Source organism: Gavia stellata, chromosome 1, assembly GCF_030936135.1.
Source record: "Gavia stellata isolate bGavSte3 chromosome 1, bGavSte3.hap2, whole genome shotgun sequence".
NCBI lineage: Eukaryota > Metazoa > Chordata > Aves > Gaviiformes > Gaviidae > Gavia > Gavia stellata.
Window position 1 is genome coordinate 50,770,462 of NC_082594.1, and position 18,021 is coordinate 50,788,482.

The window sequence follows — 18,021 nt, forward strand, 5'->3', positions numbered from 1 at the left end:
AGGCTAATGCCCTGCTGTTCCCATACTGACACAGAATATCTCAGTGAAACAGAGAACAGAATTTTCGGATCAATAATTTTTTAAACTAATGGATTGATAGTTCACCTACCACTGGAACAACTACGTAATTATTGACATTAAAACCCAGAAAGATCCCACCAGTTGGTGACACTAAGGAACTAATGTTGATGCTTCAAGGAATTTTAGCAACAAAATTTTATTTTTGGTAGAAAAATAAAAAGATAAAAATGAAACAAACAAAGATCAGAGCAGAATATCTTTCCCCCCTGCTGCCGAGTACTTCAAGAGTGCAATATGCTGACAAGCAAATGACTTTAAAAGATTAAATTGCATGTAGGTAAATTATGTGTGTACTGTCATAATTTAACCAGAATTTTATTAGTATTTGTTTTATATTCATAGAAATATGACATGTTATAATAAATGAAATTATATGTTACCTAAATGAATACCATAATTGGTCTAGAAATTTAATATTAAGTTAACTAATATAAAGTACCTGAAGTCTAATCCCATATGCATCCTATTGTATGAAACTAAAGACAGTAATTATTAATGAATATCCATGTATGTAAAAAGGTCTCAGCTTTATGGTTCATCTAAAAAAGGAAAAAAAAACCTGACCAGAAATCACTATTTCTGCTTCATAAAATAAAGATCAGGGTTTCAAAAGAAGAAAACAATATCATAAAATAGAAAATAAGACTATTAAAAGTTTTTTCTAGGAAAAATCTAATAGAAAATGAAGAAGCACCATTTGAATTAACAGCATGGAACATATTTGTAGACAAATCACTGCTCCTCAACCATAACCTTTGTCAAAAGTTTTGACAGGTCTGGGAGAAGTGTTAGAGCCTATTGAAGTAGGATCTTAAGCTGGAAAAGTGAAAAGTTGTTGTAAAGTGAATTTTTCTGCTCTACCACTTCCTTGGGTATATGTGGCCAAGTTTTGGTAACAGGGGACTGCAAAGGTGGCCTATGTGGGATTCCCAGTGTCAGGGACAGCTGGTTCCAGCTGGCTCCACAATGGACCCACTGCAGGACACAGCTGAGCCCTCGAGCGAAGCTGGTGGCACCTCTGTGAGAACATGTATAAGAAAGGGCAGAAAATGATGGGCAGACTGAAAATAAAGGAAAACAGAGTGAGAAAAAGCAGAGGGAAGAACAAGGTCAGAAGAAGAAAAGGAGGAGGAGGAGGAGGAGGAGGAAGAGGAGGAGGAGGAGGAGCAGGGAGGACCCAGGCTGGAGCAGATGGATATTTCCTGAAGGAACTACAGCCTCTGGAGAACACACTCCAGAGGAGATTTTTTTTTCCAGAAGGACTGACTACAGCCAGTGGGAGAGCGCACACCAGGGCAAGGGAAAAGGGTGAGAAGGAAGGAGTGGCAGAGAGGAGCCACCCATACCTTTTTCCCCCTATACTCCACCCTGCTGCTCAAGCGAGGGGTAGAAGAGTCTGGAGTGATGGTGTGCAATTAAGCTTGGGAGAGCGGGAAGATATGTGTTGTTTTAATGTTTGTCTTTCTTTGTCCCTACCCAAATCTACTTTAAATGACAATAAATTAAATAAATTTTCCCCAGTACTTAATAAATAATCCCCCTGTCTTTATCTCAGCCCACAGGCTTTTTCATCCTATTTTCTGCCCCTGTCTCACTAAGGGAGGGGAGTGAATGAGTGGCTGGGTTGGTGTTTGGCTGTTAGCCAAGGCTAACCCACTAAAACAATAAAAATATTCTACTGCAATAATCTTACTAGACAGGCTTAAACTTCTGCAGAATCAGATACCACCAAAATAAGCACTGTTCAACCAAAAGATGGAAGTATTTGGCTCAGAATTCGTAAGAATAATACAGTGTTTTACTTTTTCCCTTGTGATGATTCTGGCATTGGTATATAATCCCAGTCTGGAAACAGCTGAATCCAAAATATTTGCCATGAATTATCATCAACGACTGGCTTATTTCCAAAGAATGCATTACTGCTCAAGTGATTTACCAATGTGTTTCACTACATGTTACAACTACCTAATATTAATTTTTGCATTTGCAGTTGAAGATAGTTGTCACTGCCTCCTTCATATAGGTACAAACATGCTCACAAGCACACATTATTGTAGACTCCTTCTCTTGTTGCTTCACCATAGTGTTTATTTTTTGTGTTGTATATGAATGTATTGACGGCATTCTCATCTGCAATTTAAATATTCATCAGAATAGCATTATGATGCATTTCCCTACAGAAGATCTGTTCTAACAACAGAGAAATTACTTCTTTTTCCAGGCAACATAATGTTATATAGACTTCCCATTCATGTACAAATAAGGAAAACTTGGAAGTTCTTACAGTGGTTATATTTGAAAACAGGATAAAAGCCCTATGTACTGACACTTGGGGAAGGATTCACTTAAGCATAAGTGGCAAATCCCATCTAAAATGTTCAGTGGCATCCATGATATCTGCACAGGGGTTAAAAATGTGGTAAAGAATTTAGGGTTCTGCCACCAAGTTCTGGATACCTCAAAGAGTTTGGAATGATAATCATAGTCTTTTCATAGGCAGTTGAATTTATCACTGGTATTTCTTCTAGTTCAGAGAAAGTAAGTTTTATATTACCGGGTTTCCAGTAAGATTAAAATTTACCAATAAGAGGTGTTTTGATTTTTTTTTTCTTCCTTCTTCCACTCTCTAAATTGAAGAAAGAAGGGTTGGTTCTTGGAAAGTGTTGTCTTTTTGGTGAAGTCACAAAAAACTATACTGAACACCTGTATCTCCACCTCACATCAAGCTGTCCTCATATTTTCAATAGAACTCCAAAAAGAGAGACATGCAAGAGAAAGCCAGGAGAGACTGAGGAATTCTCAGGATGTTAAATTTTTTAAAACACTGTATCTGGAGGTGAGGAGTACCTTTAGAAGCCAACTACCCCTCTGAGTTTACTGTTCAAGAATCTTTTATTCCAATACTCTGCTAAATCCTTAGGTTTCACTCTGCTATAGGGAGGACCGGGAGCGTTGATTTGCTATGAATTCAGTCTTCAACATTCTTTCACAAAAGAAAAGGAAAAGCTGCAGTATTTAAACCTCTAGGACCAGAGAATGACTTTAGTTCACATTATACACACACCGAAAGGAACAATTTGATATTTCAGTGGGTAAATATTGACTTTTACTACCATTATATTAATGACTTCAATTAATATGAAAGCAGTCATAATTCAAAAACATTTTATACATATCAATTCTCCATTTCTATAGCATCAAACTAGATTAACTTCATTAAAATCCATGTTAGCTCTTTCTTGAATAAAAAGACTGCTAGAGTGGGCCAAAAGGCAAATTATACTCTGAATTGCTTATGAATAAACCCTCATTTGTGATTAAATTTGAAAGTTTCTGGCATATTAGCCTGTACAATTTGAACAAGCTACAGAGGTAGAGAATACTGCTTTTCATTAAGTCCTACTGATGGGTTCACGGAGTTATTCACATATCCAGGTATACACGCTATAGCTGACACTAGCTTTTATTAGTAGAAGAATTTTTTTAGAAGTTAAACACCACTGGAAAAAACACAGTTAAATAATTAAATAACAGGCAACTGATAGAAAATACTTTAGAAATAAATATTTACCTGAAAATGCTAAAGCATTTACACACCTGTCACAATTTTTTAAAAGTGATAAAATAACCTCTTTTGAAGCTTAAATACAGACAGCTATATTCAAGAACAACTCTGTGAAAGGAGTAATGAGGAAAGGGCATCTGAGGATAATAAAGAACTGTAGCTGAAGGTAAAACTGTGAAGTCTAAGTGCTTATAAATTCATATTTAGACATCAGCTATGAAGAACCATGTCTTTATACTGTTCATCAACAAGAAGCTTTCATGCAGATACTGAAAGGAAAAGGCCAGACTTTCAAAAATTACCATACAAAGCAGCTCTTCTTGAGATCTCATAGGAATTTGTAGTCTAGAGACTGTCGATTTTTTTTTAAAGTAGGTGCTCTTCTATTTTGACTTTCACCAAACACTACAGAGTTGTCCAAATGAGATTTTTTTTTAGACATAATCATGTCTATTATGATGATTTAGGAGATGTGTCTCATATTTGTGTGTCCAGAGAACTGTCTGAATTAATGGCATGCAAAGCCTTGCTTTCTGTCTAGTACAAGCGATACACATAAACAGACCAGAACAGACTCAGTAAGAGAGGTAATGGACAAGTCTGAAAAATGCAATGTAGTTTCATATCTGAGATCTGTGAGCAATGTAGTGTGTTAATGAAGCATGATGCATCATGCTGTAGTGATGCTGACTACGATTCAAAACACAGGTATTCTTGAGAGTATAACACTGAGGTGAGAGTCATTATGTTTTTCCCTAACTAATAAGTTCAGATACAATGTTACATTCACATAGATATGCTGCATTGAATTGTGAAGTTAGATCTGTCAACATTACTAAGAACTCTTTGTAAGAGGCCTGTCCTGGTTTCAGCTAGGGTAGAGTTAATTTTCTTCCTAGTAGCTGGTATAATACTGTGTTTTGGATTTAGGATGAGAATAATGTTGATAACACACTGACATTTTAGTTGTTGCTGAGCAGTGCTTACACTAAGTCAAGGATTTTGCAGCTTCTCATACTGCCCTTCCGGGTGCACAAGAAGCTGAGAGGGGACACAGCCAGCACAGCTGACCCAAACTGGCCAAAGGGATATTCCATACCACATGACGTAATGCTGAACAAAAAAAAAAAAACTGGGGGGAGTTGGCCAGGGTGGGGCACAGCTGCTGATTGGGAACTGGCTGGGCATCGGTCAGCGGATGGTGAGCAATTGCATTGTGCATCACTTGTTCTGTGTATTCTTTTATCATTATTATTATTATTGTCTTCCTTTTCTGTACTATTAAATTGTTTTTATGTCAACCCACAAGTTTTACCTTTTCTCCGATTCTCTCCCCCACCCCACTGCGGGGGAGTGAGTAAGAGGCTGTGTGGTGCTTAGTTGCTGGTTAGGGTTAAACTAGCACAGAATCACAGAATCACAGAATCATTAAGGTTGGAAAAGACCTTTAAGATCATCAAGCCCAACCATCAACCCACCACCACCATGCCCACTAAACCATGTCCCGAAGTGCCACGTCTACATGTTTTTTTAAGGCCATAACATTTTAAAATTATTTTAAGATCTGATGGTTAAATGAATTACCTTGGTTTTGGACAAAAGTATTTCAAATCTCTGTAATGAAAATAATTTGAATATAAAAATTTCATACTTGAAATATCAATCAGATTCAAATACTTGTTGGGAAGGAAACGGAGAAAAATAGCTTGTTTGTGATTATGGTTGTTTAACAACATCTGCAGCCAGATGCCCACCCAGCCTTTTGCTCACTTGCCCTCCTCAACAGGACAGGGGGAGAAAATAGGAAGAAAAATCTCATGCATCAAGATAAAGATAGGGAGTCTTCTTACTATTTACCATAATGGAAAAAACAAACTCAACTTGGGAGAAATTAATTTAATTTATTGCCAAGTAAAATAGATTCAGGTAATGAGAAACAAAGACAAAAAATTAAAACAACACTTCTGCCCTGACCCTGCTTTGCCAGACTCAACTTCACTCCTTCTCTCCTGACTCCTTTACACGACCCCCAGAGTACTGAGGATGGGATGGGAGATTGAGTGTTATGGGTCTATATCAGCTCCTCTTTGCCTCTCCTTCCTCCTCACACTTTTCTCCTGTTCCAGCATGGGTCATTCCACAGACTGTAGTCCATTGTAGAGCCATCTGGAACTGTCTGTCCCTGGCACAGGGCAGAGACAACCTCTTCTCACAGAGGTCACCCCTGCAGCACCCCTACTATCAAAACTTTGTTACGTACACCCAATACAGTGATAAAGCAGAGTGGGGAGATCCCATCTGAATGCCTAAGGACCACTGATGTTCTTCTTTCTAAATTTTTACAGAAATTCAAAGTGTCTCATTGTCAATCTGATATGAAAAAGAACATCTTTCAACAAGTTTCACTAAGAACACACATACGCACACATGCATGTTGTCTGAACCGTCCTGATTTATGGAAAGATAGACTGGGTCTTTTCTGGCAATGTAACAGGTTACTCGAAGAGCAAGAAAACACATCTTACCATCTTCAAGAAAGCATTCTTCACTTACTCTGTATATGCTCCAGAGGTCTACACTGTATGACTTTCATCTTCTGGATGGGAATTGAAAAATAAGCACCTATAAATGATAGTCTACCTGACCTTTCTCATCTGTTAATCTTAGAATGCCATCAAGGACTCTACAATGGAAGTACCCATTTCACTTCTCTGACTGCAAAAGTATTATGACTTGTTCAGACCTAAATGTCTAACTTTGATGCTTAAAGAAAGAGGGATCCTGTGCTTTGTTGCTTGGACAAATTCTACAAGTAGCTGAAACAAAATAACTCAGTTTTTATGGAGCATTATCAAAAAAGAAGGTTTTAGGTATCCAACAACATCCACTTGTGCCTTTGCCAGTCTCGTCATTACTATAAAGGAGTATACTGCAGTCATATAATACTTAGGGACAGAATGGACTTCAGCTGTTAAAGAAGTAACAAGACGCACAAAAAAAGAGTCCTATCTTAATCTGAGTGCTGGTTTTAGTCCGTAGATAAGAGCATCACTGAAAATGTATTTATAAATATTTTCTCTTTTCGTGACACAACCATATACTTGCTAGCTCTATGGGTCTCGTAATCTAAATACTTCAAAGGGCAGGAATGACATTTTCCTACTGAACTGAGGTTTCTTACTGTAACTCTAACCAGGAGTTTGGTGGATGAAAGAGAAAAAAGAATTTGCTTTTCCTTTGCAGTGTCTAGCTACTTCAATGTGTAAGTTCTAGAATCAAATAAACGCAGGGGATAAGATAAAAAAGTGACGAAGTTAAATGTAGAAAGATACTAATGTAACTGTTTCCCACATTATGAGGAACTTGCTTTCCTTGAATGAAAAACTACTTTATACATGAAAATAAAATAGCTATGTTAGGGGAATTTTGAGCTGTTTATCTGATCAAAAGAACACCAAGCTGAGTGGTGCAGTTGATTCTCTAGATGGAAGGGTTGCCATCCAGAGGGATTTTGACATCTTAGAGACGAGGGCCCATGCAAACCTCATGAAGTTCAAGAAGGCCAAGTGCAAGGTCCTGCACCTGGGTTGGGGTAATCCCCAGTATCGTGGGGATGAATGGATTGAGATCAGCCCTGCAAAGAAGGACTTGGGGGTACTGGTGAATAAAAAATTAGATATGAGCTGGCAATGTGCACTCGCAGCCCCAGAAAGCCAACCATATCCTGGGCTGCATCAAAAGAAGCATGGCCAGCAGGTTGAGAGAGGTGATTTTCCCCCTCTACTCTGCTCTCGTGAGACCCCACCTGGAGCACTGCATCCAGCCTTGGAGTTCCAAATATAAGGAAGACATGGACCCTTTAAAGCAGATCCAGAGGAGAGCCACGAAAATGATCAGAGGGCTGGAACATCTGTCCTATGAAGAAAGGCTGAGAGAGCTGAGGTTTTCAGCCTTGAAAAGAGAAGGCTCTGGGGAGACCTAATTGTGACCTTTCAATACTTAAAGGGGGCTTATAAGAAAGATCGAGACAGGCTTTTACCAAGGCCTGTAGTGACAGGACAAGAGACAATAGTTAAAACTGAAAGAAGGTAAATTTAGATTGGATATAAGGAAGAAATTTTTTGCAATGAGGGTGGTGAGACACTGGAACAGGTTGCCCAGAGAAGTTGTGGATGCGCCATCATTGGAACTATTGAAGGTCAGGTTGGATGGGGCTTTAGCATCCTGATCTAGTGGAAGATGTCCCTGCCCATGGCAGCGGCATTGGACTAGATGATCCTTAAAGGTCCCTTCCAACCCAAACCATTCTATGATTCTGTGATTCTAAGTTGTTCCCTAACTTGATCCTCTGCCACCAGGATAAGTCTTCCTTGCTCCTGATGTTTTACCCTAGTCTCCAGGTCCTGGGATTCCTTAAAGCCAGTCTTACTTACTAAGATGCATTTTACTAAGGCTGAGGCAAAGATGACCTTCAGTACCTCAGTCTTTTCAATGTTGTCAATAATATGTAATTATTAAGTATGAAAATGATACAGGGGAATCAAAAATTAAAAAGAAGAGAAAGGAAAAATGAAAGAGGGAAAAACGAAAATATAATTGTTACTCCTGGGAATAAGAAGGATGCAAGAGATTATGAGACAAAGGTGGTGTCAGAAAAGTAATAAAAGGTAGAGGAAGGACTGTTATAAATGGAACTTCTGCGGTAAAATAAAAAAGTAGATAAGACACATTTCAATTATTTTACTAGTCAAACTCGCTGACAAACTGTGTTTGGAATTTGCTTAGCAATCTTTAAAGAAGTATACAGTTCTATTTGTCTACAAGGTTTGCTTTCCCCTCTCCACAGCCTTCTATTTGTATGTGATGATTTTCAGGGCTGAAAATCATTCCAGGATTTATTTAAACAGATTTTGACAATTGAAGTTGTACAGATAAGGTATGTATTTGTCTAATACTGCCAGGAATACTTTCACGTTTTCAGAAAGTGAGAATGACTTATTACAGGTTTCTTTGGCACCTAGATCCCCAGGACCACTATTGTTTTTCTGTGGAAGCTGCAGATCTTTGACTGTTCTGAGATAATATTTAAACACACCATAGAAGTACCTTCAGAGTGTGAAAAATACTAGGAAATGACTGAAGATTTATTAACTCAAACATGATTTGCAAGAGTAGAACAAAACATTTACCTTACAACTATAGGTGACACAGTTTAAGCTGTCGGTATCTATTGGTATTTGGACTGTATATTACATTTAGAAATCTTCAGAGAACCCACGGAGTTTCAACATGCTTATTGTTAAAAGCCAAATGAAAAGACAGCAGTGAGCTGAAAAAGAGAAAAATGAAGAGTGTTAAAAGTTACACTTTGTCTCAAGTGACTATGACTATATTACAATAGACATGTTAAACTTTGCCTTGCCTTTCTCCCATCTACTCTTGAGCTTGATTAAAGCATGTAAAAAAGAGCATTGAAGATTTATAATAGAAGGTTGGTTTAGTTTTATTTTGGTTTGGTATATATAAATAATTAGACATGAAAAATAAATAAATAAATAAATACATACATACATAAATAAATAAATATTTTTAAACCAGAAGAGAAAGGAAAAATAGAAAGAAGAGAAAGAAAAAGTAGTTGAAGATAAAAATTGAAAAAAGTATTGAAAAAAAAATTTGAAAGCGTTTAAACCCTTGTTCCCTTTTACTTTCTTTTGTATAATGAAGCAGTGAACCATTGGGAGGTATAAGGCATATGAACACATCTGCTGACCATTTTCATATATTTAGTTTTTTCACTTTTCTGGCAACAGTTCACAGAATCACAGAATCAGTACGGTTGGAAAAGACCTGTAAGATCATCGAGTCCAACCTGGGGGGGGGGAAAAAAAAAAAAAAAAAAAAAAAAAAAACCCAAACCAAAACAAACCACAAAACCCACGCCACACAACAACAATAACAAGCCACAACCCACCCAACACCACACAGCACCATGTCCATCAAGCTACATCCCACAATGCCACATCCACACGCTCCTTGAATACCTCCAGGGAGGGTGACTCTACCACCTCCCTGGGCAGCCTATTCCAGTGTTTCACCACTCTCTCAGTGAAGAACTTTTTCCTAATGTCTAGCCTGAACCTCCCCTGTCGCAACTTGAGGCCATTTCCTCTAGTCCTGTCACTAGTCACTTGGGAGAAGAGACCAACACCCACCTCTCTGCAACCCCCTTTCAGGTAGTTGTAGAGAGCGATAAGGTCTCCCCTCAGCCTCCTCTTCTCCAGGCTAAACAACCCCAGCTCGCTCAGCCGCTCCTCATAAGACTTGTGTTCCAGACCCCTCACCAGCTTCGTCGCCCTTCTCTGGACACGCTCCAGCACCTCAATGTCCTTCTTGTAGTGAGGGGCCCAAAACTGAACACAGGATTCGAGGTGCGGCCTCACCAGAGCCGAGTACAGAGGCATGATCACCTCCCTGCTCCTGCTGGCCACACCATTTCTGATGCAAGCCAGGATGCCGTTGGCCTTCTTGGCCACCTGGGCACACTGCTGGCTCATATTCAGCCGGGTGTCGATCAACACCCCCAGGTCCTTTTCTGCAGGGGAACTTTCCAGCCACTCATCCCCAAGCCTGTAGCGTTGCCTGGGGTTGTTGTGGCCGAAGTTCTCCCAATCTTGCATTCATTCAGACCTGAACCCAAAACATTTCACCTGAAGACAGGAAAAAACGGCAGCCATGTATAAAAATTTAACAAACTCAGTCTCTATTTCCAAGAGAAGACTGCTCATGGAGTTTGCAGTGCTAATAATCCCCTTTCTTTCCATAAAGGAATTGTACCCCATACACCTGAGGTAATACTGATTTTAATAGTATGGGATGAAGAGAGTGAATAGTTATGGAGAGCCAACTAAATCAGTAAGATTCAGTAAACTTGGTTTTCAGTGCTTGGATACATCTCAGCTGTGGAAAAAGGAATCATTTCCCTACTGGGCCTGAAAAAGGAACACACTGTGGAATTTTCCAAGAAAAAAAGTGAACAGTACTTAACGTGATGGTGGTCAAATGCTGGAACAGGTTGCCCAGAGAAGTTGCAGGATGTTCATCTGTGGAAACACTCAAAACCTGTCTGCATACAGCCCTGAGCAATCTGCTTTAACTGGACCTGCTCTGCACAGGAGATGGAACTAGATGACCTCTGGAGGTCACTTCTAGACTGCATGATTCTGTGATTCTGTGAACCATTTGTATACCTGTAACATCCCCTTATGAGAGGACACAGATGACCTAAAGTTATCCAAGTGTTCCTGAATAGTTCTGGTGTTAGATCTTGCTGTATTATACATCTTCAAAACTTACAGCTCAGTCCTAATTTTGGCCCCTTTTAATGTTTTTTTTTTATTGCTGTTTTGCTTTGTTTTGGGTTGTTGTTGTCATGTCAAAGTTTCTTATTCTGATTCATATGACAAACTATTGAAAAATAAAGGTGTATTGCCTAAAACATATGCTTTGAAAGACATCATCCTGTAGACTTCAGCTATTAAAATTAGGCCACCTGAACCATTCACATCTCTGAAACATCTGGGGTGTATGTGCTTGATGCTTGTAAGTTTTTCTTATCATCATGTGAACATGTGGCTTGTCTTGATTTGAACTGATTGCTTTTAGTTGTCAGAACACATAGATAGGAGATATAATCTTCTGAGATGTTTATGACAATATATTTACCACTTCTGCCAAAATCTACAATACTTTTTCCTTAAAACCACAATAGAAAATTAGAATGAAATTGTACACTATTTTCAAATTATGATATGTCCTGGATTTGAGCTGCACAATGTTTATAAACTTAGCTTTCATGAAAAAGAAAAAATCTGTTTTAATTATCAGGTTTTATTAGTAACCAAGCTAACTGTAATTTCTCTCCCTGCAGAAAAGGGTTGAGGAATGATTTTCAAAGGCAGCAATGGCAGTTGATTGCCTTCATTCCAGTAAATGTTAGTGGGAAATAAGGCATGAAGTGGTACGAGTTCACACTGGATAAAAAGCAAAAACAGTTCTATGTATTAAAATATATGGCACTGGTTATACTTTGTAAATTGTTATCTTCAAATAAAAGAGTATTAAAAAAACCCATGCATGTAATGTGGATTTCAAAATTTTAATTAAAAAAATAAAGCATTTAATTAACCATTTCAAAAGTTCTTTTTCTACATTTCTATTTGAATTCCTATTTACACTCCCATCAAGCCTTGCACAAGTAAATAAACAGCCTATTAAATAATAGTTCCTCCTGCTTTTTAATAAAAAGTTTTTAAAAAGGCAAATATAATGATCATATTTTCATTAAATACCTTAGTTCTCAACAGGTACAAGGAGTATCTACAAATCTAGCAAAAAGAAGCAGCAAATTTGCTGTAAAAGTTTTTTTTAGTTGAATGCCTTAATGATTACTAATTAATGACACTTATTTTTTGTGTAGGAAAAGAACCAACAAACTGGTTGTTTAAATCATGATTAAAACTGATGATTTAAATCCATCTACTCTTCATTCATGTCCCTAAAAACCTCTTTCTCAGAGATTTATTTAGATAATAAAGTGAGTGTTTATGTCTTCAAAAGTTCATTGCTATACCATGCCAGGTATTCCACAGATTAAATTCTCTGAAGTATTTCTAAACACACTGTAAGATCATTGATGAAAATAATAGCCAAAGAAACAGGGGGCTTTTTTCAATTGCCTGAACATAAACAAATGAAATGAGCCTAAGGAGTGGGATTCAGCTCCGAAGTAACTATATTTATCTGTCTATACCTAGATGTCTTTATGGCAGTTAGGTGTCTGAGTTTAGACTATAGTCAATGGAAATTTGATCAGCATAGTCAGTGTTGCCTAGAGAACAATTCAGCTCATCCTAAGTTGGATGCCAGGGGTTTGATTCTGTTGCCTACACATAGGCATCTAATGCTATTTGAGATGCTGCAGAATATTCTGCCCGCCAGCAGCCAGGGCAGGTTTTCTGTAGGTCCTATGTGATCTCATACTGCCTTGGGGGTCTCAGAGACCCCACGGGCTCTCAGCTGGTGTTAGATAAACATGGTTTAATGCAGTTGCCTGCATTTAGGCTTTTGTATCGAATCGTTCAGTTTATCAAACTAGGTCTGTTTTTATAGCAAGCTGACATGTAGCAAGATTTTGAAGATATTGATGTATGCAAATTAATAATAAATTTATACAGTGATGGTGATCTGTCTAGAGAAATATGAGAAGAAAGTCATTTATTCTATAAAATCCTACTGCTGTTCTAAAATACTTTAAAAACCTGGAAACTTTTTGACTTAATTTCTTCTTTTTAAAAAATTTCTTCATCATTTTGGCATATATCATATATTTTTTTCAGACATTATTGCACTTTCTCAGAAATCACCTCGAGGAACACACATCAGAAAGCACATAATGCTTTCAGGAATCATTTTGGGCAGTTCATTACAGCAGCTTGATTCCTATTTCCTGATGGGAAAATTTACTTGCTATTGTGGGATGAAAAGAATGATTAGCTATTTTTTTGTTATGGATCTGTACGGACTTTAAGGATTGAAGCATAGAGATAATGTTTTGTTTATAAGATTTTTATTTTTAAGATTCGCTTTAACTAAATAGAAAAAATAGTTATCAATTAAGTTCGAGCAGATATAAATAATCTCTATCTATATCTGTCTACCTAACTGAACAAGTCAGAAAAAACTCTGGAAACAATGTTAAGCATTTGTGCTATTTACCAGGTTTATAAAGCTAAGGAGAAGCTAGTTGAATATTATCTTTACACACATTGGTCTACTAGGACTTCCATATGAACATGGGAGAGGTAGTTTCTGATGAGGAACTGAGTCCTGGTTGCTTTTCACATGTTGATGACAGTCTCTGGTATGCACAAGAGATGATAATAAGTGCTGTCTCGGTGTTTTCCAAAGGTCAGAAGTAAAGTTTTGGAACTCAAATATAAATTGAACTGGAGGATTTTATGTGTGGTTGGTGACATATTAATGCAGTTTTTGGAGCTCAAGAGTGGATTAAGGTGACTTTGTAGATAGAGCCTCTGTGGTTCTGACTGAACATGCTACATAATGCTTGCTCTACCTGCAAACAGTTTCAATGACATCATATTTAAGAAAGGGACTTTTATAAATCTGTATCTCAATTCTTAAGGAGATCTTAATTCAAGTTCCTAGAAGTAGATGTATAATAAATCTTACAGGAGACCCATGCCTTTCTGCTGCAGCTATTCTGCAGGTGAAATGTGATGGATGACCTTAGAATCATAGAATCATAGAATCTTAGAATCATAGAGTGGTTTGGGTTGGAAGGAACCTTTAAAGGTCATCTAGTCCAAGCCCCCTGCAATAAGCAGGGACATCTTCAACTAGATCAGGTTGCTCAGAGCCCCGTCCAACCTGACCTTGAATGTTTACAGGGATGGAGCATCTACCACCTCTCTGGGCAGCCTTTTCCAGTGTTTCACCACCCTCATTGTAAAAAATTTCTTCCATATATCTAGTGTGAATCTACCCTCTTTCAGTATAAAACCATTACCCCTTGTCTTATCACAACAGGCCCTACTAAAAAGTCTCTCTCCATCTTTCTTATAAGCCCCCTGCAAGTATTGAAAGGCCACAATAAGGTCTCCCTGGAGCCTTCTCTTCTCCAGGCTGAACAACCCCAACTCTCTCAGCCTGTCCTCATAGGAGAGATGTTCCAGCCCTCTGACCATCTTCAAGGCCCTCCTCTGGACTCACTCTAACAGGTCCATGTCCTTCTTATGTCAGGGACCCCAGAGCTGGACGCAGTACTCCAGGTGGGGTCTCACGAGAGCGGAGCAGAGGGGGAGAATCACCTCCCTTGACCTGCTGGTCACTCTTCTTTTGATGCAGCCCAGGATACAGTTGGCTTTCTGGGCTGCAAGCGCACATTGCCAGCTCATGTTGAGCTTCTCATCAACCAATACCCCCAAGTCCTTCTCTGCAGGACTGCTCTCAATCCATTCTCCGCCCAGCCTGTATTTGTGCTTGGGATTGCTCCAACCCATGTGCAGGACCTTGCACTTGGCCTTGTTAAACTTCATGAGGTTTGCATGGGCCCACCTCTCAAGCCTGTCAAGGTCCCTCTGGATGGCATCCTCTCCTCCAGCGTGTCAACCGCACCACACAGCTTGGTGTAGTCAGCAAACTTGCTGAGGGTGCACTCAATCCTACTGTCCATGTCGCTGACAAAGATGTTAAACAGTGCCTGTCCCAATACTGACCCCCGAGGAATGCCACTCGTCACTGGTCTCCACTCAGACATCGAGCTGCTGACCGCAACTCTTTGAGTGCAACCATCCAGTCAATTCCTTATCCACCTGATGGTCCATCTGTCAAATCCATGTCTCTCTGATTTAAAGAGAAGGATGTTGTGTGGGACCATGTCAAAGGCCTTACAGAAGTCCAGATAGACGACATCCATAGCTCTTCCCTTGTCCACTGATGTAGTCACTCCATCACAGAAGTCCACTAGGTTGATCAGGCAGGACATGCCCTTGGTGAAGCCATGCTGTCTGTCTCGAATCACCTCCCTGTTATCCATGTGCTTTAGCATAGCCTCTAGGAGGATCTGTTCCATGATTTTGCCCAGCACAGAGGTGAGGCTGACAGATCACTAGTTCCCATGGTCCTCCTTTCTACCCTTTTTAAAAATGAGTGCAGCTTCCTTTTTTTTTCTTTCTTAGAGTACTGCAAATGGCATTTGTTGATGTATGTGTAGGCAGCTGCATAGGCATTACATACATGATTCAGCTGACTGTAAGATATATCAAGAGTTTTTTTGACAGTTTTGGTCAGCTTTAATTGCTTAAACGTACTACTGCCTTAAAATATTCCAACCTAGCTTCCAGGTGGTCATTTAAGACACTGTCATGAATGGGTGATTTAGATTGCTTAAAGAATCACTGTCAAAGGTATTAACAAAAGTGGTTTTAATTTGATGTTTTAAAAGTGCAACTTAACAAAGTTCGATGGCAAGGTTCACTCTATTACTGTAAGGCACAATCATTTGAACAATGATTGAAAACTACTAAGACACAAATTAAAGTTACCAAGACACAAATTGAAGTTATCAAGACATAATCAAAGTTACCAATGCATAAATCAAAGTTACCAATGCATAAATCAAAGTTACCTTACTACAAGGTTATGCGCGATACTGGTTGCTTACCAAAGATCTGCCATTGGTAAAAGGTCTTTCTGCCTCAAGGAACAACTTTGAGAGGCATCCCAGCTCAAGGGGAGATCACCACTATGCAGCCACGCTGCCTAACAGGGAGAGATCAAAGAAGGCTCACTTAGACTGTCATATTTATGGGATAAAGTGGTTGGCTCGTAGTCAAATTACATGTGATGGGAAAAGTATGCATGAAACTCCTTGTACCCACAACTTTCTTTGTTCCTTAGTAAATAAGTTCTGGAAAAGCCACCCACTATTCATGTGTTAATGACATGATCGGTGTTGCAAGCTCATATGCATGAATGCTCACTGTGTCACTCTGCTCCTTTGAGGGTTTTCAGAGAACAGATTGGAACTATAGGAGTTCTTGGCCCGGCTATGGCTCAGGCCTGTGCCTTCTTTGGAGCCTGTACCAAACTATTGCTAGTTTGCTTAAGGGGTCAAGTGGATCTGTCACAGACACCCAAGACATCTGAGTCATCCACACTGAACTGAAAGATATGTCAAAGGATGTCACTAAAATGAAACTAGATGCCTGTGTTAAGGCATCTGAATCTCATTTCTTGAGATGCCTGTCTTACGTAAGCAGCATTTACACTTTACTGTCTAAGGCCTCTCCTCTTTCACTTGTAAATATTCAGATTTGATTTTTACCGTCTACATTTTCACTAGCTTCTATTCATGGCAGAATCATAACTGCATTAAGTGAGCACCTAGCATAACCCCAAGGACCTCTAGAACTAAGCCTTCAATAGCAATGGTATGAGCTGAAAGAACAGAGGACAGAGGCAATATGAATTTTGTGTGAATCCTGAAAAGTGTCACAGAAAATGGGTAGCTAGGGACTGGTAGAAGTTTATACATTTTAGGAAAAATATCAGATTCTGGACGTGGCTATACTCTCCCTATAATGTAGCAATCTACCACACTGCATTTTGTTCAACATGCCCTTTTCTCAAGTGTTTTTACATGTTGTTTCATTATTATCAGCTGTGGGTTTAGGGGATTTTTGTTGGTTTTTTTTCACCAAAATGTGTCCCTGGAGTTATCTTACCTTAACGTTCCTACTATTTCCAACATTTTATTTTCATGCTGTCATAGACCAGATAACTTTTATTATCTTCTTAGCACAATCCTTATTTTTCTCCCTGATAAATCTGCATTTATTTCCAGGTCAAGTCACTTCTTCTAGACAGCCCTAGTCTCTCTCCCATTCCACTTCCTTGTATTAAGTCATAGTCTTCTCTAGGTAATCTGAGAGACTCTGCTAGTGACAACTGTCTTTCCTCATTCAGGCCTATTGCAGTTTATGGGTGGGATTCATCTTACCAAATGAAGACAGCTGAGCACTAAATTCTTTTAGCCACAGCATTAGTGTGCAAGTTCATGCTGACCTAGAGGCAAGATGAAGATCTCTTCTTAAACAATTCCTGAAAAAGGGAGTTCTTTCCATCCAGTAGAGATAGCAGGACCTGTTATTCCCAGGCCTTCAGCTGACCCCCTGGGGATAGCAAATCCCTTGGCTGACTTTATTCAGGTTCATAATTGCTGCTATTTGAACAGATAATTAAAATAATGCAGCCCTATATTCAATATATATTTCCAACTTATTTATGTCTTGCAATATATGCAATTTACTTATTGTCCATGCAATACATAGATATAACACTAGCTTCTTTTATTGCAGGAATCACACCCATTAATAATTAAAAAAAAATTATGAAGATCTGTTCTAAAGTTATCTTCTTTTTGTTAATGCTTTGGTTTTCCTTCTGTTACTGATTGTAAAAGCTGGGTGCCCATAGTCACTGGATAGAATTACCAGATGTTCTCCAATTTCAGGCAAAACATACTCATTATATCCATTTGTTCCTGTATCAATATTATCCTTTACCTTACATAATCTGTACTCTTTGCTGAATTTATAGAGAGCAACCTTATTCCTTTTACGCCTTTGTGTCACCAGGCTAACCAATCCCAGTGTTTCTAGTCTCTTCTCATATAAAAGACTTTCAATTTCCCTTATAACAGAAGCTCTTCTTTCCATCTGTCAGTTTGAATTCATCTTCTTTCAATATGAATGACCAGAGCATGTGTTTCAGAGGCGATCTCACCAGAATTT